General features: G+C 34.6%; 1 protein-coding gene across 1 annotated transcript in view; it reads right to left on the bottom strand.

The window, feature by feature from the left end:
* Positions 1 to 18,264, bottom strand: part of SPAG16 (sperm associated antigen 16) — a 964,037-nt gene that overhangs the window by 215,974 nt on the left and 729,799 nt on the right. The window lies entirely within an intron of this gene.

The raw sequence follows: 18,264 nt of genomic DNA, 5'->3' as shown, positions 1-18,264 counted from the left end.
TGGGCACACAGCTATATGATAATCATTTTCTAGAACCTCAGCTTCTAAACAAATTTCTTCTTCAAATTGGCTCACACCATTCTGGCTCACAGAATCCCAGCTTTTCCTTTCCAACTTCCTTTTCTCAATCATCTCTCTCTCTCTTTGCTAAAATAGAAGTATATTACCGGTCTGGGTACAACCAAGGCAGACATGCCAAACCAAGGAACAATTAGAAAATGCATGGCTCCCGTGGAGGAGTCTTATAGGGAAAACAAAGAGCTTTGAGAAGAGAAATTGAAAGTAGCTATGTCTTTTTCCAAAGTCACCAAACAAACCTAAGTCTCGGGGCAAAGTACAAGTCTTCTCCTAGATGATTTCTATCCTATCTATATCTATTATCTATTATTCTACTGTTTTATCATGCTATCTTTCTATCTAGAGTTCAGAAGAGTTAGCCACCTTGAGAATGTACAGTGACATTTTTATTTGAATTGATAATGAAGCAAGCCTGATTTGACTTATTGGTTTGATAATAAGGGCTGGCTTTTTACCATTTACCATAAATTAAATAAGTTAAACCTGCAGCTACAAGCTTTTGGCAAAAATATATTTATAGCACAAATACAACACACAGCATGCTGGAGATAACACCCCTTGTGAGGACTTAAATTTATGAAGCAATTTTAGATATCAACTTTGTGGAACAGTGTATATGATTTTTCAAAATTTTGAGGTATACATGAAGAAAAAATAATGGTGCTTGGTAGTCTAAAATTTTCAAATTATTTCTTCTAGATAAATTCCAAAACAAACAATACAATCTGGCAAGTGAGGAACAGAGGAAGTATGCAAAGGTCCCACTCAAATTCCTTTTTAATTTTTGTTATCTACCTTTGAGTTCAAGGGGAGTACCAAAAAGTAGTGTCTGTACTGAGCCAGACACACAGGAAAGTTCTGGAGGAAACTCCAGAAACACTGTAGTATGACTGTTTAGAGAGTAATTTGTACTGACTGCATTTATCTATATGCATGAATCAAGGTGGAGGAAAATAATGTAAAAAAGGAAAATAAAAGAAAATTTCAGGGGAGGGTGGCCATTTTGAAGACTGGTTCAGTCAATTAAAATTCCTAATCATTCTATTATTTCCAACTAAAAATCTGAATTTGTGAAAATTCTAAGTAGTATTAACTAGTTTTTTTAAGGAGATTGTAGGCAGGTTTGGTAATTCAAAAGATAAACTACGTTAGTTCAGTTTTTGATAGCACACACATCTACTTCAAGTAGTCACCATAAATTAATTTATATATAAAGAAGTTAACTGCATAACGAAGTTGATTTTTTAAAAGAACCTCTTAAAAATCTCTTTCTTTCCTGGAGTATTTTAATCACCCTATCAAAATATCATAGAAAAAATATTTTAAAAACTCTTTGTGAATTTAACACAGAAAAATCATATTTAGCATTTGCTGTTTTTGTGATACTCTCCTAGGATTACACTTCACTGTACTCAAAAAATTCTCCAGTTCACGACCATATTTTAAAATGTGCAAAATGCACAGGTAGAGCATAGGATTTTATCCAAAGACAAGGAACACTATTTACATGACAGGCATTTAAAATGGTTATCAAAAAATTCTCAACACATTACTTGTAGCATGAGAATCACGAATGTCCTAGAAAAGACAACGATAACCTTAACTGACATCAAAAATAAGATATATTCAGTGTTTAATGGCTTTTGTGATTTTTTTAAAATGTGAACTGCATGTTTTATAAAAATCCCTTCTAGTCTTCCGTTCTAAAAGCTACCTCTCCATTATTATTCCACATTAGTTCCATTTGCTGATTTGATGAGTAAAGGCCTAGTGTCCAGATGCAAATTCTGCTTTCTAATGTTAATCTAAGAAGCAGAATAGCTGTGAGTCTGTCATTCGCCAGCTAAAAGCTTGAAGGAGTCACGGGGCATTATTGTGAGGAGTACTGTACAAATCTAAGCGACAGAAGATAATTATATGAATTGTTAGTTCTGAACGTTAAAATTCATATGACTGAAAGAGAAAAAAACATGTAAAGATTTGAGCTCTTTCCTGGTCAAGTGATATTGCTAAGTATGAAATACTATTCATTTTCTCCTAAATCACTTAGACTTTCAAAACCTGCTCTAAATGAACCATGGAGATGAGGAATCCCACATTTGAGTCAATGAATGATTATCATGAAATTAGTCCATGACTCTGATATGAGTAAAAGGAAAGTTACAAGGATGGATGTGTTATTTAAGAAGTGTGGGTTTAATTGCATTAACACGTTTTCACATTTGAACAATGTTGACTAACGGGAGTTCAATATTCCTAAAATTGGTATTCAGGACCATACCAGATAAGTATAAGGCTAAGGAGAGACTTAGAAGTAAAGCTATCTTCCCTCTGAAGACTGAGCAATTATATTTGCAAAGAGTTTGCATTTTTATGAATATGAAGAAATACTCCATGTGGATTAGTTTCCAAAGAATGTTTAGTTTTTGAAATATTAAAAAAAAGAAATCCTGATATCTAGTTTAAGGTACTCCTTTCATTCAAAATATAGAATTTCAATTATTTTAATTTATGATTTGAAGAATCAAAGATAATTAAAATAACTGTATCTAGGCTTAGTTTTCAGATGCTTGATTATGGCTGTACCTAAACAAAGACAAAGTATAGGGAACACATACTCTGTTATATAGTGCTTGGCACACAGTACACACTTTATAAACATGTGTTGAATGACTGAATACACAATGTCTTTGAGAGACTGTGTGGGACAAGAATATGTCTCCCTATAGATCCTCATTATACTTTCAAATACTTAATGGCATGTCTAGTCAATGCTTTATTGGCAGTGCCTCTCAAATTTCAATTGCAGATTTTCGTTCTCCAGCTTTAGTGAACCAATTTCACATTGTCAAGTCAGAGACTAAGCTGTGTGAGAGGTAGATATTCAGGAAGAACTGGAGACACAAAGGAAGGGGGTGGTCTGGGCAGAGGTAGTAGGGCAGAAATTCTGACCTATTCAGTTTCTCTTGACATGGGTTTCTTATGGTTCTGGATGGAGTTGCTAGAATATAGCCTCAGCTTTCAAAGTCACATGTTCTAAAGATCTCTCCAGTTTGAAAATCTTGAAAATAGAGAAAAATGCACTTTGATAATAAAAGAGAGGAGGTGGGGATAGAGGAAATCGTTCATATTATGACTATGTACTTTGTACAAAAGTTTAGAAACCATAACATTATTTTTTTTCTCATTGCATTTTTTTTCCCCTCTGTGCAGCAGGAAAATGGGGAAGGTTAAGAGATATGGACTTACAGGAGTAATCTGAGAGAACTAGACAGCTAAGAGTTAGTTAGGTAGATTTTTCTTAACCTAAGGTTCTTTCCATTATTTATTATGGTAGATATTGTTGTTTACATGACAATTCCCAACTTCTTCCTTGCTGCTTTCTGCTAGAGAGGATGGGAGGACTCTTTCCCAGTTTCCCTTACATTTAGGAGAGGCATACTGTTCATATCTGGCCAATGAGATGTAGGCTTACATTGCTGATAATGTCTGGAAAAGCTCTTGTTTTCACATAATGTTATTGCAATAGGAGGGAGAGGAAGCTGGTGGTTCTTGGCCACTGTTTTTCCCCCATGGTAACATCTCCTGATTCATCTGAAAATCATTTAATTCTTTGGCCATGTAATTCGTACATCTGGTAAATCGCTTAATCATCATCTCTTCCTGTTGGTCTCAATCTCCAGTAACTTGTCTTTCTTTCTTACATTCTTCCTCTTTCCCCCTCCCTGTCTCCCCACCCCCCCCCNNCCCCCCCGCCCACACAGGTCCATGGATTCTTCATTTGGCTTGGAGGAGAGGAAAAAAACCAAATGATTAGATTCCCACAAATCTCTCTTTCTTACACTTGAACCACAGATTTATAGTTGAAAGGTATGATGCTTTATACTGTGGCTTCCCCGGGGCAAGGATGATTCTGCCTTGTGGCAGAACAGCTGAGAACAGTCTAGGGTAGAAGACAATGTGGTAGGGAGAAGGTAGCATAGTAGTAATTTGAAGTAATTTGAAGTAAGGGTGAAGGTAGCATTTAATAATACTTGCCAATGCCATTTCACAATTTACCCAGTAAAGTTTGTTAAAAGAAATAATCATTTAATTTTTAGTTTGCAATCATTAACTTATAAATGCAATTTCTATTTTTTTGAACATTGACTATTTTATTTTTTTGAACATTGACTATTTTATTTCATGTGTAATATAGTGCTAGGTATGTCTGAATAGAGTGCTGAAGAATACAGACAAGGACTCTGCCCTAATAGAACTTACATTGTGGTTGGGACTGTAAATTAAGTAGAAAAATGAAATAATTACAGAATGTGAAAATTGATATGAAGAAAGAAACAGGCTGAAGGGATAAAGGGGTGAAATCATGTTGTGTATGTGTTTTAGAACTGCTCTTAATTTAATGGTCAGCTCCCTCTGCTCTCTGATTCCCATATAAGTCTACATCTGTTCCACTCAGCCTTTTGCCTCTTAGTCCTGGAGTACATAGGAACATTCGGTCAGGTCTCCACTAATTCAGTATTCCTCTATCCTGTGAGTTTTGCCGACTCTGTTGAAACTTCTCAAACCACTCCAGTTCATGTGCAGCTCTTTGGAATAAAACAATATACGTGCTCTTTATATATATATTTAATCCTTATGTAAATATATCTTTGTAACGTCTCTAGTTCTGTCATCACATCTCATTCATCTTGTCATCTTTCCGTAAACTCCTCTGATCAGACAGGAATTAATTCCGGGACCTTTAATACAGGTATCTCTGTTTGTGCCACTCTGTTTTCTTCTTTTTCTTATTTTGATCCAAATTAGTATTCTCATTTCTAAACACAAAGTACTTCTACTCAGTAACTAAAAAATAAGCTTCTCCACAATAACCATAAGTTATCAGGTGCCTATTATGTGGCAGAAACTGTACTCACTAATTTACATAAAATGTCTCATTTTATGCATATAATACTCTTATGAGAGAGGCAAACCCAAGCTCAGAAAGGTTATTTTCTTGAAATGTCTGTACATGCTGGATTACTGTGGAAGTTCTTAGAAAGCAGTGCTGCCTTGAGAATGAGCACTTTTTGAAGCATTTTTCAGCCTCTGCATAAGTCAAATTTTTTTGTGCAAATCTACTTTGTCAATCAGCTATGCATGTTAATTTTTTGATGTTAATAAGCACATCTAATTTTTGATGTTAATAAGCAATGTGATCCTAAAATGTCCAGCTTCCATTTTTTTATATTCATAGCAATATTCTAAATGCAAAAGCAAAAACCAAATTCATAAAAAGACTTGTAATCATTATTTCTATTTTGTCATTAAATTATTTAAATTTTACTGAAGGCTTTCTATTGGAATTAAAATTCATTTTGCAGAAGCCTCTCTCTCTAGGAACTCCACAACTAAAAAGCAAAAATTTGAAAGCTTTAGGTTTTCAGTGATAAAAGTGATTTGTTGAATTATATGGCAATAATTACTCTTATAAATCCTACTATGAGATCAGTCAGCCATGTGCTGCCCTTTAAAAGAAACCAAAACTGCTGACAGATGTCTGCAGCTATCAGGCAATAAGATTTTTATCAAATTATGCCCTTTTGTTTTTGGCTTTGAAACTGGTTGCAGAGTCACCCTTAAGAAATGTGTGAGAGTAATATTCAACCAATAGCTGGCCCTATAATGTACTGCAGTTCTTCCTGAGAACATTGTGTAGTGAAAAAGAAATGCTTACATTTTTTTCTTTTATGTAAGGCAAAGGAAATGAGTCTAAACATTAATCTGTTATGGGTTAGCCCAGCTTTCACAGTTATGTTTACAGTAGACTAGTGAAGATTAGCAATTACAGAGAGACTATGTTGGGATGTGTTGGCATTAACAATGAAGCTTGAAAGGGTTTCGATAAACTTTACATTTATGTGACATAAATAAGCCTTGGTGGTTTTTAGTATCAGATAATTATGATCAAATTTTGTTTAAACAGTACACCAGAAATCACACATTTTATCATCTAGATAAAAGAAAGAGATGTTTACCATGTGTAAATATAAAGAGCAAGGTGTCATAATACTAGCATATTTATTTTATGTGACTTGTGGTTGGCAAACTAGTGCTGATATGTCCATTCTTTATTACTGGTCCATGATGAGGTAAGTAAAGAAATTGAAAGTAAGCATTTAAGAATTGGCTCTTCCTGGGTCTCCAGCCACTGACTTTCAGATTGGAAAGACATCATTGGTTCTCCTGGTTCCTGGTCCTTCTGATCTAAACTAGAATTATACCACTGGCTCTCCTGCTGATCCAGCTCACCCTGCTGATCTTGGGACTTGTCAGTCACCATAACTGCATGAGCCGATTCCTTACAGTAAAATCTTTATATGTTAAAAAAAAAAGAAAAGAAAAAAGAAAAGAAAGAAAGAAAAAAAAGAAAAAAGAAAAGAGAGAAAGAATTTGTACTATAAATAAATGTGTAGTAAATACCACACTTAGAATGGACGTAGGCTGTACTGGGATAATGTGGCAGCTTTTATGTCAAAACCCTCAAGTGTTTTAAGGGATGTACTTTTCATGAGGCTTAAACTTTAGCCACTTCTTATTGTTTCTTTATAATCTCAGATGGGGCATTCTATTCATGGAGGGTCAATAAAACCTTTGGGCGTCATAAAAGTACGTTTAGGGAAACAATGAGGAAACCCTATTTCTTAGAGAGAAAAAAAAGTTAGGCAGTGAGAGCAGATACCACAAGCACTGACTACATGGATGAAGAGAATCCAAACAACTAGGATGGCTTTCTGAGCTAAAATGAGGGGGGAATGGAGAGCTGACCTATCCTCTCCACCTTTCTCTCTGCCTCTGTTTCAGCAAGGGCTTGCTGTGCAACAGGGTTCAAGTCAATAAGGTATAAACAGAAGCCTGTTAGGGATTTTTGTTTGTTTGTTTGTTTGTTTATTTTGTTTTTTCTGGGAGAGCTTTTGCTTTCTTTACGGAGGGGAAAGAAGCTGCTCATGCCTCCCCTTTGCCCTCTGCTTCCTGACTTAAACAAGTCTAGAACTGTAGCAACCACCTTTCATCCAAGACAGAAGTGCCCAGGGACTTGCAGAGCTGAATGCCCTGAGATCATCGAGCCTCTACACCAACCCTTATAACTATCTGCTTGTTATAGAACAAGAATAACTCCTATTTGTTTACACTTGTCTTCACCAAATATTCTATTTGCCCCTGCGTGAATTCCCTTCTGATCCTAGGGTAAAGTAACCTCAAGAAGAAAATTTCGGTAACATACAGAGACAGAAATGGATCCACTTATGGTCAAGCCTAAGCTCAGATAGCCACAACTGCAAAATATGGAGCATAGGCTTAGATTTTCAAACTGAGAGAAGCAGGCAGCAGTGTGATGGAACATCCAGAAGTGCAAGGAAATGTTTTTAAAAGAGGAAGAAGAGTGAAACTGAAAATTACCACCAATCTGCTATACTAGCAAAATATTCAAAGGTTAGAGTCATTTATTCCTCCAGCAAGTATTTGGATATTTACTGTATGCCAGATACTTAATTGCTATGATCCCTTGTTGAGTTCTTGATAGTTTAGGATATAAGAAATTTACAATTGATGCTCACAGTTATAAAATTACTTATTTTTAAAGTGTATATTATATTCATTTTCCCAAAATTTTTGTATAGAAGTTTGGAAGGAATTTGGACAATGGATCTAGTATTTATGTCCATGATTCTGGCACTTTTAAAGGGATCAGTTCCTTAAAATGGCTAAAATGCAAAGTAAGTATGAAAATCACAGAATCCATAGGAGCACTTGATTCAGTCTTAGTTTCAGTATGCCTCACTGATACCTATATATCTTTTAAATCTGTATCTTTACAGCTTATACAATTATGTAGCAGCTGTGAAAAGATTAAAAATAAAAAACAAAAACTACTAGCCTTTTGACTCAAAGATTTATAGTCTTTTTCATCCTTATCATGAGATACGTATACCCAAGGCACATGTCTGTCACTTGTAGCACTTACATTGAACAGAAGAAAGAATTGCAAGAAGCGCTCATTATTTTTTAATCTTGGTTGTATAATGCACACATTAGTCTATCTGTTAAATAGTCTCCCTGTTAATTATTCACATCTATTATAGATGGCACTCTCTAAAAAGGCAAAGACCATATTTGAATGTCCAACTTACTCCTAGAAGCCTTGGTATATTTACTTTTAAAAATGAGGAAACTGATCATCCATAGTCTCAAAAATACAAGGCTGAGAAAGTGAGTAAATTTTTGGTAACGACAAAGCTTATTATGTAGTATAAAATATATCTAGATTCTTCAGTGTTATTTCCCTCCCTTCTTTTGCTATCATTTTTTTTCATCTTCAGCAAAATGTAGAAAGAAGAAAGAGATAAACTGTCAGTTCATTTTACTCCATGATCAATCTAGTGGAGAATATATAGAAGATTAAAGGCCATGAAAATTCTTAGATAACATAGAGTTTTAAATTATTGCTACATTTCCTGTTCTCAGTGAGTTTGTTTGTGTATAAGGGGTTATGTGTGTGTTGGTGCTGAGTGGACTTCAATAGCATGTAGTTGTGGTTTCAGGGGCCATCTGAAAATATACTTCAAGTAACTGTGATGCAAGAGGCATGGAAGCTAGAGAAGCTTTCAGTCATAACCTTGACTAGATCAGAATCATCTTTTAGGCATTTCGTATTGTTTATATTTTAATACAAAATTGAAACCCATCTGCTTGATTGCTGGATACTTGCCTGGACTAAAATATACAACTTTACATCTTGTGAAAGTGCCAGTGGCAGAGGATTACAAGACTTTTTGTTTTATGAAATTTAAAACTAGATGTGTGAAAAAAGAAGTAAAAGTGGAGGAAGGGAAGATGAAGTATGTGGAGCTAGAACCAGGCTCTAGTAATTCTTGCGCCCTTTATAAAGAACGTCTATGAGTGGAGCAGTCTTATATGCTCCTCCATTATGTCTCCTCCCTGTGTTCATATAGCAGGATTGGTAGCTAACAGACTGAGGAAATGAGAAAAGAGATGGCTTATAAAACAGGAAGCTATGTTAAAACTCCCTTGGGATCATCTTGACAGAGAAAAGCATGTTATATTTTCTGCCATGTCAAATCAGAAGCCTCTATTTTGTACCATTACCTTTAGCCAAGAGGTATGACCTCCCTTCTCTCTATTCATTATATCATGTTCAGTTGACATGTTTGTCAGGTTGGTACTATGGAGAGAGATGAGATGTAAGTCACAAATTTAAAATATAAAAAAAATCATATTTTCTCATTTTAGATGTTCCTTTGTTACCTCTGCTCACATTTATTGATTTTCCTCTTTCTCAGATGTTCTCTGTGAACCTATATTCTGACTATTTCTAGTCTATGTACTATTTTAATGCCTTTCAAAGAATACTTAGGTCATTTTTTATAAAATTATTTCTAAATTTAGTTGGAAAACATAAACTAATGCTAAGTAAATAAAATTAGCCAGTAACTATCCAATTACTTTTAGATTGTATTTTTAATTTTGAATTTTTAATAAAACTGATAACTAAAGCAATCAAGGATGATTTGAACTGAGAGAGAACACAAATTTTTAAATAAAATTCATTCAAATCCCAAAATGGATTCAGGAAGGTTTAGCTTCAGTTTAGACTAGGTGAAAGTCAAAGGTCATTTTGCTTTGCATAATATTAGAACTTTCACATTCTGCCTGAGTTATTAATTATTCCATAAAAGGTATTTAGGTATAAGAAAAATATAATCCCAGAACCACCATGAGAGCCCACATAGCAGACACCATGCACAATTTGTACCTAATCACAAAAACACGTGAATGGTTGGCCCAACTCTGAGTATCCAGATATTCTTGCCTCTTCTTTTGTGATTATTCTTTATTACTATGGTGCATGTTAGTTTCTAAATGCTGCCTGGTTCTTAGTGCATTAACTTGTCATTTAAAGGGAGGCTAAATGATGACTTCTTAGAAAAAGTTTGTTGCTAATTAAGTTGGAAGAACATTATAATCTATTTATAGCTTACTGAAACTCGTCTTGGTAATACATGACCCCTGAATGCTATTCCAGGGATCATAACAGGAGTACATACTAATTCTGAGTTCTGGGTAATTTTTACCGTCATCTGCCCTTTTACACTGAGATACTGTAGGCATTACTTGTTAACTTACTGCAGATCACTGCGGCATCATATGAGAAAAGAGGCTTAAGACAAGAAAGTCCCACTCTGCTCTGGACGAATCTAAATATGCAGTGACAATGGCAGAGAATTACAAGACTTAGGCAGAAATGTCAGGCCTGCTTCATTGTTCCCTCAGTATGTGTATAAACATGCAAGCTTGAGCACAGACTGCTGGGTAAATTCCTAGTGTCCCTCTGAATTACTCTCCAACTGTAGGCAATGTTGGTACTGTAGTCTCTGGTGCCTTTAAAATATACATCCTCATATTTGGTAAAACTGAAATTAGTTTGTTGTGAAATAGGGGGTGGGGGTTGGAGGATGCAGAACATTATGTGTACAGCTTTCTATTCCTCCATAGTATTCATCCAGGAGGATTTCTCTATAATCGACAGACTTTCTGAATAACTGCTAACCCAGAGTGGCCTACTAATATCTGAACTATTCCAACACCAATCATGCACTATTATGAAAAATAATAATAAATACAAACAAATTCTAGGCACATGAAACCATTTCCTTTCAGTCATAATGTTCCTTATAATATCAAATTAAGTTGAAATTGAAATATACCAGTTTAATGTGCTTGACAATTACCAGCTGGCTTACTGACGCTGATAAACCCAGAGTCACAAGGACCCGTAAATATTTTGTAACAGTTACAGTTCATGAGAAAGCTTCCTATGCCATAAATCCACCCAAGCACATTTGTAATATACCCATTCTCTGATGGCATGGTCTATTAGATTAATTTTATTTTACCTCTTAAGTTATACTGAGCCATCTTTGTTGGTTGTATAATAAACAACTCAGTTTAGAGGGCACAGAAAGAAGTGAAGACAAGAGAGGCCATTTTATGGAGAAAGGTGTTTTGACATCATGGATCAGTTCTTTGTGGAAGAGGAATTTCTCCTCTGGGAAAAGAGGTGGCTACAAACAGATGGTCTTTGCTAAGTAAAATTGACAGGTCTACAGGTAATGAGTTGCTTCTATAAAAGAGGCAGTTTTTCCACTGGGATTTCAGCACTATGGGGCCTAATTATTCCTGACATATTGCCCATTTCATACGCTCACGATATGATGGCCAAATAGGAAAAATAATTATACAAACTGTTAGCACAAAACTCAATGGAAACAATGCAGGCTATAAAAACATTACCAGAGAATGAGTTCTTTTTGAACACAGGTACATCTGTTCTTTCTAATTTTGCAAGTGGTGAAGGCCAAGTACTATTACAACAAATTCCTAGGGACAAGATATTTTTTTTTTCCTATACCTTTAATTTTTGTTTTACTAAAGTTTACTTCCTAGAAGTAAACAAGTGACTGGAGCTTAGAATATTTTTCACTATTCAGAGTCCATCGCTGTAATGTCTTGTCCTGGACACATGTATTATTTGTTTTGGTGGAAACTTAAAAAGGTTAGCATATAGGTCATTTTAGTTTTTAGTCAATTGAAAACTTTATAAGCATTCCATATATGACAGACATAGCTGTACTTTTATTTACATATTACATATAATAAACATACTTCAAGAAGAAAGACTTTTAGAAGAATAAATTTCAAGATAATGTTTCTTGTTCATAAAAATCATCAGACTATTTGTGTAGGAGTATCTAACTTCAGATACTAGTTAATAGAAGCTAGAAATATTACTTTAATATTTTAAAAAAAACTGTGTGTGCTATAAAACAAACTTAGTTTCATGTACACATGTGACATATCTGTAAGATATTTTTTCATAAGATATTTTCATACCTGGCTCATGCGAATCAGCCTCATGACTTTACAGGCATTTAAAAGCAATGTGGACTTAAGGATCACCTTGAAATTCATTTTTTTTTAAATTCCATGCTACTCATTCAAACAATTTCTTAATTTTATTTCTGGTTAGCAAGTTCTAGTTTTGGGATAAAACACACACATCCAGATGTTCCTTCAGCACAAGAGTGCTGAACCAGGGCCATATTATTTCTTGTTCAACCACCTGTATATTAGCATCTGTTTCCAATTTTATATATGCAGTTTTCTACATTGATTACCATCACTTTCATTATTTTACAAACTATATAATGTAGCAACCACAAGCCTCTTACCTCCCAATTTTCTAGATTAGTTTATTATAAAAATATACCAGTGTTTGCAGGAATCTACTATCTTCTGTCTAGAGAAATATAATTCAGTCAAACAAGAACTTTTTACTCTAAAAATAGCCTTATTGGATCTAATTATATTACAATGAATAACATTTAAAAAAATAAGATTTTTATGGATAATAAAAATTAAATATGACCATTACAGAAAATTTAGAAAAGATAACCGCTATGCTTCCCCTCAGTCTCTTCTGTATGTTTGTATATGCCAATATATATACTTAATACTTAAATATATATACTTAAGCATATATGTTATACATATACTTTGTATATATATTATGATATGTGTATGTATATGTATTTTACAAAATTGGGAGACACAAATCTATATCCTGCTTTTTTTTACTTAAAATTTATCTTGAACATTCTGTGTAATTAGGAATTATTGTTAAGTCAGAGGACATTTCTGTTTATAGGAAGAAGCTCACGGTTTTGTCAATTATCATGAAACTTCATTGTAATGTTAATTTGACACTAGCAGAAGTATCAATACTCAAACCACAGTACTAATATATAGTCATACTATAAAAAACACCAGCACACACTGGAAAGCAAATATAATAACTTCTATAAGTAGCTTTTTTTTTTTTTTGACACAAGACGTCCTTTGACATAATTCTTACTGGATGCCCAATGATTTGGCCCTCTGAGGTATGCAAAATTCTATTTCTCCTTAGGGCAGGCTAAGTGAGGAGCTCTGAAGTTGAAGGATAAATGTCTTCGTGCTTTAGATTTTGCAATGATGATGATAAACTTTATAATCTAATTGTATGTAAACTTGATTATTATATGCAAATGTCTTGGGCCACAGATAGTCTAGAATTCTCTCTGCTTTAGCCACGTCTATTTCAGCATAAAATTAACCACAAAGTGGTTCCATGAACATGTATTGTGCACCTACAATAAGCCAGGGAATGTCAGAGATGTGGAACACAAAGGTGTGCAAGTATCCCTTTCTCCAGGAATTCAATCCTGCAAGGGAGATGCCAGAGGAAACAAAATGAATGCTAATGCAATTTGATAAGCAATAGAGATCTGTATAAAGTGCAAGAACACAGATGAGGAAGAAATTTATTCTGCCTGAGGGTTGGAGTTGAGGAGTATAAGTGAGAGAGTAGTATTAGAAAAAAAGTACTATGTGAATAGAACATTAAAGAATGAATAAGGGTTTTCCAGGCAGAAAAAGGGAAGGCAGGAATCCAGAGGGCAAAGATGTAGAGTCCTGAGAGTGTCCGCAATCTAAAGAAATGGCTGATAGAACAGTAGTTCCCATCAAGGATTTTAAAGAAGGGAACTGCTATGATCAGGTCAGCCTTTTAAAAGACATTTCTAGGCTGGGCAGGGGATGTGCATTTATTTCTCAAGCAAAATAGCGCTTAGTGATACTCCATATGTTAAGAAAAAAAAGCTAAAGAAAATCCAAGGGTTTTGAGCCCAGGCAAAGGTGTGGATGATGCTCCTTTCTACAGGCAATTGGATATATGTGTCTAAAAGGACAATAACTTCATATTCTTTGACAAGAAAGACTGTTCTAGTTTCTATATAAATGTAATAAACTAACATACTCAGAGTTGCCATTAACAGAGTATCATTCCAAACATTAACCTAGAAATGAGACCTTAATTAATTTTCTAATAATTGTGCCATATTTGTGAGCATTCCTGGAATTAGGGTTTAGCTCTAATTATAGAAAAATAAGAGATATTCCATAAATAGAAATTTAAAGAAACAAATAAACTAGCACAAAATTCTAACTCCAGCGATCTGCTAATAACGTCTAGAAAAGCCACTTTAGCTTCAAATAATTTTTTTTTTATAAAGAACTCTTAAAAAATATGTGTAAACACAACACACAGACACACAGTAAATCCTACTAGAGTGTCTCATGGGAGAGTATGCCAGCCTGGGAAGCTTTTAAAAAAATTGACCATTACTGTACTTCTATTGTTATATCAGACACTTGAATAAAGAGTCAGGCGAAGATTGTCTTATTGAGTTCCCAACTGTACACTCTTTGGATTCAAAGGAAAAGGAAAAGAATCTTTTTGTTAGCTTACCTTTTAAAAATCTACAAAATTATAGGGTTATTTCCCTTTCTTTGTGAATAGACAGAGCAGCCATTTGCTGAAATAAACCTTTGAAAGACAACTTAGTAGCCTATTTGTAGAATTACAACTACAGGGTAGAGTGAATTGATTAGAGGGGTATATTAAGATCTGCTTGAAGGATTTTTACATTGTAATTTTTAGTCTCCACAGGTCTATCCTGTAATTCTCAAACCTTGTCTTCATTTTTAGAGATAACTATCTATAGTAATTCTAACCCTAGTAATACTCTTTTTTTTTTTAAATGACAACTTCCTATCCTATAGAGTATCTTAACATTTATTCACTTAGATATTGTTCATTTGGATTTATTTCATCCCAAAGTTCTTCGTTGGGGAGTGGGATAAACGTTATATTTCAGTACACTGCCATAAAAAAATACTTCAATAAGCCTGTGTATAATCTGGAGGTACCCTAGAAACACAGGTTAAAAAATGTATTTCTTAGTGGAAAACAAATGAGTATGTTCAAATATCCCTTTGGCAAATTGTAACTTTATACAGTGATAATCTTTTTTATTGTGAAATATTCCAAGGAAATCACATCACTTAAAATGATGAATATGTTAACTTTCATTGCTGTCTCACTACAACTCCCCAGTTAGTTTCCTTTGGTTGCAACCCGAGAATCCCCACACCCAAATACCATTGTCTCATATGACAGAAAATGTCCTTGCCTGAACATTTATTTACTTTTAAAGATTTTATTTATTTATTTGAGAGAGAGAGCACAAGCAGAGGAGAGGCCGAGGCAGAGGGAGAAGCAGACTCCCTGCTGAGCAGAGAGCCCAACATGGGGCTTGATCCCAGGACCCTGGGATCATGACCTGAGACAAAGACAGATGCTTAACTGACTGAGCCACCCAGGTGCCCCATCTCATCAGCACATTTATACAAGGAGCAACTTAATTTCTGAGAGTTCATAATTTTATCTAAGGTCATTGAACTATAACAAAAAGGGAGAAGGATTTTGTAACAGATTATGAAATCTTTTATTGGATTTTGATGTTGATTGATCAGTTATTTTTCCTTACTGTTTAGATCAGAAACTGTTACTGCCTTTGCATTTATTGAACTAAAAGTAGTCTGAAACATCTGATTTTTTAAAAGCATACATATATTGTTTAATCCTCCTGTCCTCTATTACTCCTTCATCTGACAATGCCTGTACATTGTCTTGCCTTTGAAATCTCCCTGTCTTCCATTGAATATAATCTTGGAGAACTGTTAATCAAAGCACCCCACTCTCTACTAGCCACAGAGAGGGAAAGTGATGTTCTTTCTCTCAAAGATTCTGAGTCTTGACTGAATCAACACCTGGGCTGAGGGTGGTTGGAGCCATCTTATCTTGTTGACAATACTCTGAAGACCATGTCCATTAATTCAATTTCTATTATCTCTGTAGCTTCTCTGATTCCAGTATTTTCTCAGGCTGGCTGTTCAGTTCAATGTTTCTTTTGGATTCTGCAAACCACATCATGTTCTTCTAATTTACTCCTTCTTAAACTAAATTTGCAGAGTCAGTTTCCATTGATTGCAAATATAGTAACTGACACAGTGTGGTGGTAACAGTTGGTTCTCCACCAGATTTAGAACCCCTTCCACAGAGTAGAGTTGTTGGTGAAAAATGGCTCTATGTCAGAAATACAGTTCTCTGTTCCCCTTGTACTTAGGCAGGGCCATGTATCTGGCTAGCTGAATGAAGTGAACATTTATTGAAGGGCTTTGGCCCTCATAATAGAAAAGATTTATTTTATATGTCTGCAAGGATGAATAAGAAGCATGCTTTTCTTTTCTTCTTTCCTTCTCCTGTCTACTGGCTAAATGTTGATGCTCAGTGTGACCTTTGAAACTATGTGGTGCAAATGGAAGAGGCTTTGCCAGCCTGGGCCATGGCCATATGGAGTACAGCCCTCCTCACATTGGACTGACGTGAGTGAGAAGTCAACATTTTTGTGTTAAGCCACTGATTTTTGGGATTGATTTTTTTCATGTGCTACCTACTGCTACTTGCTACTAATACTGCAAGTAACATTAACTGAACTTTTTCAACATTAATGATTTTTCACTTATAATATTGATTGATTTCAGGGAACCTTAGTAACTCTTGATACACTGGCATCAATTGCAAATCAATATCTTTAACCCTGATTCTTTAGTCATTTATGGAATTGCTGACTCTATGGGACAAAATAAAATTTTTTTACAACATAGGAGTAGAGATAATTTGCTGGTACACTTTGTTAGTACAAGGAGCCAAATTTCTCCTTTGAAAGTAAAGGTACTAAAAATATGCTTAAATTTAAACTTTAAAACAGTTTAATGAGTCCTTTTCAGAAATCATCTGAAAAGCTTGCAAAATAGCACTGATAATGACTAGGGTCAAAGACCCTCAAGAAATGTTTTCTGTGTAGTTATCTATCAACAAATGTTTATTTAAATTGCGAGTATCTATAAGNTATTTAAATGCGAGTATCTATAAGGCAAATGCATAAACCAAACCAAAACAAGAAACTCAGCAAAGTGGAACAAAGGAACAAAATATATTTTGCAAATTAGAGACAAGTACACTGAAAAAGGAAAACTTTGAGATTCTAGGTACCCAGAAACAACTTATTGCAATGTGAAGGATCCTGTTAATTGGTCTTTCAGGTTTTTACCATCATGAAAGTTGTAACGATCTTGGAAAAATCTTATTGACTCGAGTTTACAGGACTAAGAAGTCACAAAATATTAGGGTTCTGTGAAGTGTTCTTGGAGATAAAAGCAGAATTTCAGTGTTCCGATCCTAGACATCTTTCAGGAAATACCATACCTGTCCTTTTATGTCTGTCCTAGTGCCAAATGAGAGCCTGCCCAGGATCTTTGACGATGCTATTGTGATTGGAATTATGAAGTTCTAGGGATGAGGTGGTAGTTTTTAATTTCTATCATCGTGGAGAAATGGATAGAATTACATCACAGGTCCTTTCCCAGTGAACTGGCTCTTAGAATTTGCAAAAGCAGATTAACTCAAGTGCAAAGGTAATAAGACCAAAGAGAGTACAGCAAAATGTCATGTAATCAAATTCACTGTTTTAAACCACAGGATATAATCATGAGCTTATAGCATGACACTTCTATTTCACACATCCAATTGACCTGAAATTGATCGATACTTGTGATATCCTGAAGATAGGCAATCTGAATAGCATAAATAAAATGTTTATTTTATGATAACCCAGTTTCCTAAATCACAGGTTTTTATTACCTTCTCTGAATGAAAATAACATTCCTTTTTATGTATATATAACAGAGCAAGGAACACAAAGCAACAGAAACTGCTAAGCTGTTGAACTTCAAGAAATGCTTTCAGAAAGTGAAGGATATGATGACCTTCACAAAGATTTTAGTACCTAACTGATTGTCTGCAGAAGCAAGCTAATCAGTAGGGGAAGCTCTTGTATTTAAGCCAGACACTGGATAGAACTGCAGCACTGGAAAATATATATATATATATTCACACACGCATACCCCTCTTCCACAGACTTTTTTTTTCTTTTTTTTAATGACAGAAAAGTCATTTGAATTGAGATTTTTGCTAATTGAACCTGTCTGAAATAACAATAGCATAATGGATATGGAGTCATCTGGAATAAAACATTATTTATATGGCTTCATTTGAATTCTAGCAAAGTGTAACATTTTTAAATCAAAGAAAAATATCTCTGATCGAACTCACACAGGAAA

This window comes from Ailuropoda melanoleuca, chromosome 2 (genome assembly GCF_002007445.2).
Source record: "Ailuropoda melanoleuca isolate Jingjing chromosome 2, ASM200744v2, whole genome shotgun sequence".
NCBI lineage: Eukaryota > Metazoa > Chordata > Mammalia > Carnivora > Ursidae > Ailuropoda > Ailuropoda melanoleuca.
This window is presented reverse-complemented; position numbering and strand designations above follow the sequence as displayed.